Source organism: Tupaia chinensis, unplaced genomic scaffold (genome assembly GCF_000334495.1).
Source record: "Tupaia chinensis unplaced genomic scaffold, TupChi_1.0 Scaffold000275_1, whole genome shotgun sequence".
Lineage (NCBI taxonomy): Eukaryota > Metazoa > Chordata > Mammalia > Scandentia > Tupaiidae > Tupaia > Tupaia belangeri.
This window is the reverse complement of record NW_006159757.1, coordinates 5,516,406-5,523,048: the sequence shown is the minus strand read 5'-3', so window position 1 is coordinate 5,523,048 and position 6,643 is coordinate 5,516,406. Positions and strand designations below refer to the sequence as shown.

General features: G+C 43.3%; 1 pseudogene; it reads left to right on the top strand.

The window, feature by feature from the left end:
• Nucleotides 1-3,067, top strand: part of LOC102480397 (coiled-coil domain-containing protein 137 pseudogene) — a 6,676-nt pseudogene extending 3,609 nt beyond the window's left edge.
• The last annotated feature ends 3,576 nt before the right edge of the window (nt 3,068-6,643 follow it).

The following is a 6,643-nucleotide window of genomic DNA, read 5'->3' as shown; positions in this document are numbered from 1 at the left end:
AGACTGAAAAAAAACAAAAAAAAAAAAACCAAAAAAACAAAAAAAAAACCCCTCCAAAAAAAAAAAAAAGACAAAAAAAGAAAAAGGCTAAGGTATAATTTATAATACTAATTTACTTTGTTTCAGGACATGCTTCTGTTTGAATTTTCACAAGTACATGTAGTTGAGTGACCACTATACAATCAAGATACAGAGCAAGTCCATCATGCCCACCAAATCCCCTCTACCACTTTTAGTAAATTTCCCCCTCCTGTTCCCAGTCACAGGTAATTCTTTCCCTCTGTCCTTAGCATCATATAATATGCAACCTTTTAACTCTAACTTCTTCCATTTAGCAATTTAGCAAAATGCTCCTGAGTTCATTCATGTTGTTGTATGTTGTATGTCATTGAGTTCATTCATGTTGTTGTATGTTGTATTACATATATATAGTTATCACTATTATGTTGTACCAGAAGGCATGTGTGCTCACCAGAAACAGAGTGAGAGAGAGAGAGAAAAAAAAAAGTGAGAGGAGAGAGAGAAAAAGCATTCTTAACGGGGCATGGTTGCTTCTCTAGCACAGCTCTTCTTTTTCTCCATCCTTTTAAGATTTTGGATATTCACACATTTGGTGGGATTTTCAAGGCACTGAGGCTGGGACTGGTACCAAATAAGTCAGCATTGTGGCTCCCTTAACCCTTAGGCTACTGGGCTGGTCCAGTAGTATATTTTTTATTGCTGAGTAGTGTTTTCTTGTCTGGAGGCACCAGTTGGTTCATCTATCCTGCATATGAAGAACATTTGAATTGTTTCCAATTTTTAGTGAATACAAGCACAACCACTATTCACGCATCAGTTTTTGTGTAGACATGAGTTTTAATTTCTCTTAGATAAAGTTATACTTTTAAAGTGGCTTTTCTCTCAGATAAGGACATTAAGGATGGATATGACACACGGAGTTACCCATTGAGGAAATCATTATTGGTCTCTTAGGCATCCTGACACTTAAATTTTTTGAATGGGAACTTCTTTAGATTCTAACTCACTAGATGTCCAGAGAAAAGAAGTTTTGTTTTCTGACTGCTTATATATATTTGATATACTAATCAGCCTTCAGTTGTTTATCAAATATTGATTGGATGCCCACTATATGCCAATCATTCTTTAATCACCGTTCTCAGAAACAGGATGTTTCTCAGCAAATAGAGAATGGAGTAAAATTTAATAACTTTACACACCAGTCTTACTTATTACAACTACTGTTTTATAAAGTTTCTCTTTCTGTGTGTGAGAGCCCTTCTCACAAATCCTGTGTATCTTCTGGCAGGGAATGGTGAATTGCATTCTAATTACTTATTAATTTCTTGGAAGATTTTTTGCATGCCAGTAGTCAGTGATCTCTCCTATTAGGCCCCGAAAATTAGGTAATGAATTTTGAACGAAATGGCTGTATGCATGCAGATAGTCAGCAGATACTTATTGGTATGAGATGAGAGATCTTTGGAAGAGCCCTACCAAGAAAATTTCTCTCCTATTATCTTGTTAGAAGTGTGTGTGATGCTGTTATTAGATATTTATTGATTTATGTTAAGCATGACTATTTTTAAAATAAAAATCAGATTGTACTTGGGCATTGAGAGTGTATAATCCAGCTTATCTTATTTGTGTTAACTAAGAGGTCTGGAATCATGGCAATACTCTCAAGGAAGTAGCTATGGAAGGAAACAGCAATACAATGGAAAGCTGAGAGGTGGGGTGTGTTGGCAGTAAACTCTGCCTACTTCACAGTTTTGGCTAAGATTGAGCTCCTAGAGGGAAAAAAAGAATTTTATATCAAATGATCTCTCTATTAATTCCTTGGGTACTTAATTTTACAGACGAATCAAAAGATTAACTGGGCTACTAAGTCACTTTCTTGGTCTTCATTGAATAATTTTGTGGTCTTAGAAAAAAATAAATAGAATATTTGATCAGCAGAGTTGTCCTATGTGTATTTACTCTTCTGGGAAGAAGGAAAAGCTATTATCTAACTAGCCCCTAAGTAAATGTAAAGATATTTGAAATGAGGGGATTCAGAAGCTGAAATGGGACCAGCAGATGGCACTTACATCGCTGGATTCCAGTGTAGCTGACTATAGATTGAGCCCTGGACCTGGCAGCTTCAGAGTCATGCCAGGCACAAGTGCTTGTGTGTTCAGAACTCTGAGAGTCTAAAGGAGGAGAAGGGAGAGTGAAAGTGCGGAACTGGCTTCCATAGGGAGCTCCTCGTTTGGAGATGGCGGGTGCTGGGCACCTAGCAGCTGCAGGGCCTCCAAGAGCCCAGACCAGTGCACCCAGGTGCAGGCGGTAGTAGGGGCTCCAGGGGAAGCAGCACTCAACCCGGGAACCCAGGAATCGCAGCAAGGAAAAGAAAAGTCAGTCCCAAGCCCAAGAACCTCGATGAACAGAAAATCCCATTCTGGCTCGGGAAATTATGAGAAGCCGCTGGGAAATGCAAAACCCAATCAGTAACAAGAAGAGGAGAAAGGAGACCCGGATGACCTTCGGAAAGACATTGGAGAAGGAGGCAAAGGGAGCGGACCCAGACATCGCAGTCCCCAAGTTCCAGCAGGCGAAGGGGGCGTCCGACAGGGCTTACGTCCTGCGCGTGGAGCAGGAGGCCCAGCACGTGCTGTTCCTCAGCAAGAACCTGGCTAGCTGGCTGCCCGAGGTACAGGTCACGTCCACGAAGGAGAAGTTGAGTGGAAAACAACGTTCCAGAGGTGGCAACGGGATCGAATCAGGAAGAATAAGGAGGAGAGGGCCTCAGAGAGGCTGGTGAGGAGCTGCTCCGAGACCCGGTGTAGTTTTGAGGTCGCCCTGCAGCCCAGGGTTGACCGCCACGCCCACGATGGGCACTGGGGACCAGCCTGGCAGGCTATCGCTGATGCTGAGGATGCGGTTGAGCCCCAGAGGGTCGCAGCCCCTAACCCCCTCGCTGGCCAGACAGCAGATCGTGGAGGAGGAGCGGGTGCGTGCAGTGCAGGCCCGTAGGGCGCTGAGGAAGCTGGGGCAGCGGTGTGGAGAGTTGGAGGTACATCCGTGAGGGAGAGGCAGGTCCTCACCCTGGATACTGGGACCCCATGGGGCTCCCACCCACACTCAGCATGGGAGGTCTCCTGGTCTTGTCTATCGGTCCCTGAAGACTGCTTTTTTTGTGGGAGGTCATCCAGGGGCCCACATCTTGCTCGGGGCACGTGTCAGGTGTCCCTTGCCTGGAACATAGTCAGTGGCCCTGGTGCCTGAGGTCCTGAGCCTAATGTCACTCAAGCTTCCTTACAAAACAGTTTCCAGGCTGAGACACCACAGAGACACTTTAGGGAGGACCCATTTCCTTAACCCAGTACCTAAGTGCCAGTAATTACTGAAGCTGAGGACTCTGGACTCTGGTGCAGCACCAAACAGCTCTGCTCAGAGCCAGTTGGGCAGAATGGGGTGGCTGGTCCCTAAAAGCAACAGCTGGGATGAGGCAGGGCAGGCTGGCTACTAAAGTGATGGGCAGGGCAGGGCAGGTGATGGCCAGGCCATGGCTGCCCAGCCACTAAGAGCAATGGCCAGGTGGAGCAGGGAAGGGCAGGCTGGCTACTAAAGTGATGGGCAGAGCAGGGCACTGGATGAATGACAGTGGACAGTCAGCCACTAGAGAGCAAGGGCCAGGGCAGGCTGGTGGCATTCCCTAGATCACCTGGGGGGTTTTAGGCAGTGGGCACTGCAGCAGGTCAGTTGCCAGTGGTCTCTGCAGAGGCAGGTGGAGCCCAGGCTGGGCTCAGGTGGAGAGAGGAGCACACATCAGGAGGAAGGGTAAGGAACGGGCTGGCCTGGGCCCTGCTGTCTGAGGGCCTGAATCTCTGGCTGGAGCTGGGGGTGGGAATGGGGACAGTGCTCAAGGTAGATGGGACCAAGTGCCTACAGCAAGTGTGTGAGGTGCCCCTGCCTATGACCACGCCTTCCCAGTCATTTAGCTGCTCAGCACTGTGCCATAGGGATGCGGGTCTGAGGTAAGCTGGAGAAATCGGTCACAGTCCCTGAGAATGTTTAAGTGGTGGAGTGGCCTGGATTTTTCCTTTGTCTTTTGTGTAACGCTTACTTTTTAATAAAATGGAAAACAAAACAACAACAAAAAAGAGAAGGGAGGAGAAGGGATTGCTGCGTGGCCATCCCCCTTAGGGAGGTAATGTCTCACTTTTAGTCTCTCTGGAGAGTGCACTTGACTTATAGCAAAAATCTCTCAAAAAAAGAAAAGAAAAAAAGAAGCTGAACATGTGTCTGTTAATGTATACTAAATAATCTAGATTTGCTCCAGACATTGCCAATTAAGATACTTAATTGTTAAAATCATCCGGGTTATGATTATTTGAGTTTTATAACAGCAACACTTGCAAAACTACAAACAGCTGTGTCATTCTCAAAAATGGCCCAGATCCGTCTTGCTATTCAAGACCACCAGAGCTAACATTTGGCTCCAGCGATATGGAAACCTCAAGATGACAAGTAAGGCATTTTCTGGGAACCATCGCTCACTCCTTTTCCTGATGAATTGTCATGCCCTTCTGAGAACATAACCCATCAGTCCTCTGAAATAGAGGATCAGATAACCAAGTCATGCTCAACTGATTTGCCAGCCGATAAATGATGAACTTTACCAACGCTACCTTCCCACAAGACTTTTGAGAAGAAAACGGTCAGAGTCTGAGATAATAAGGCAACTTTGTGACTTTTAGCATAGTCATGGTTTTCCTAGGCCCACACAGCGATAGTGGTAATTTCCCTGTCTTCATCAGCACCTTACGAATTCATCTGTAACTGTGAATGCTTTTATAACAGAAATAATTAGCAAACACCATGGGGACGGAGACACAGTAAATGTTCAATAAACATTAGAGATGAGCCCATAAGGAGGAGAGAGTTATTAAGTGGGTTAAGCAACATTGCTTTTGCAGCCAACCTGAAGTAGCGGTCTCCACACACATAGCCTGATTAAATAAGATAAAAGCATACTTGTTCTAATTCACAGAGAGTTTATTATAGAGGTTTTGTATCTCTTTGCTCTCCCTGTGACCCATGAGCAATGCAAGTAGGCTGGACCAAAAAGACAGGTGAGTAAAAAGGTTGGTAACTGTTGCAGATTGCAATGTAGCTGATTATTATAGGAAAAGAGGCAAGAGGCTTAAGTAGCAGGAATTCTGTTAGGTGCTGGATATAGGAGGTTTTGTTTTTTTTTTTTTTTTTTTTTTTTCCTAGAATGGTGAGACTATAGAGTGAGGTGGAAATCTTGTTTGGGCTGTGATAGAATGATAGCATAGTGCTAGAATATACTGCAAGGCAGAAATTTTGTTTGGATTGTGATAGAGTGATACTATAGTGATAGATAGTGAAAGAGATTTAAAAGGCTTTTACCTTCACCTTCTTGGCAGAGACTGTCAATAGAGACTGTAGAAGTGAACTTCAGGGGATGTGTTATTTTGATTTTCCTTATCTGGAGTTATGGTCATGTTGATAATAGTAGCAGTAGTAGTAGTAGTGATAATAATATTAGCCATAATAAGCGTTAATGTTTGCGCGTTAACAATGTGGTGGGGTGCTGTCATAATTGCTTACTATCTATTATTTAATTTAATGCCTATAATCAACTTTTCAGATAACTACTCTTATTACAATGAGGAAGTTATGCCTTAGAGTTGAACCAATTGCCCAAGGCCTCACAGCTTGTTAGATGTGGAGATGTGAACTGGATTTTAGAGTTGGACTGTGTGAGTTCAGGTAGGAACTTTCAGGTTCAAATAAATACAGTGTAAAAATAGCCAAAAAATAACATTGTGATTCATACTTCTCTCTAAATGTCTTTGTTTTATTTTTATTTCAACTCTTGAGCAGGGATTTGAAAACTGGTTTAGGAGCCAAATATGGCCAGCTACCTGTTGTCCTAAGGACTGTGAGCTAAACAAGGACTGCAAGCTAAGAATGGATTGTATGCTTTTTAGTCATTGGAGAAAAATTAAAAGACTATTTTGAGACACATGAAAATGGTATGAAATTCACATTTTGGTGTCCATAAATAAAGTTTTACTGGAACATAGCCAGGGCTATTAATTTAAACACTGTCCATAGCTGGTTATGGTCTACAACAGCAGAGTTTAGTAGTTGTGACCTGACCTACATGGCATGCAAAACCTGAAACCTTTCCATTTTGTCCCTTTAGAGACAAAGCTTGCCAACCTCTGCTTTTGATTATTCATAATAAAGTGATTAAGAACGAAGACTTTGAGGTCAGACTACAGGGTTTGTGTTCTGTCCCCCTCACTTGCTATGAAAGCTTAGGAAGGGTTACTTCTGCTATACCTCAGTTTCCACATCTGTACAATGGTGAAACTGGAGCCGACTTCAAAGGTTATAGTAAGAGTATTAGATGAAATCATCTATGAAAAGAGTTTGGAAAATTCCTGGCACATGGTTAGGGCTCAGACACAGGTTAACTGTTACTGTCCTTACCATGCTGGTAAGTTTGTTCTGTGACAGGTGCTAATTGCTCTTGTTAACATCTCATATCTCTATCACTGACTAATTCAATTAAGAAAGGTGAGTCTGTCCTTGACCTAAATTATTTCTTCCCTTATAGGAACTG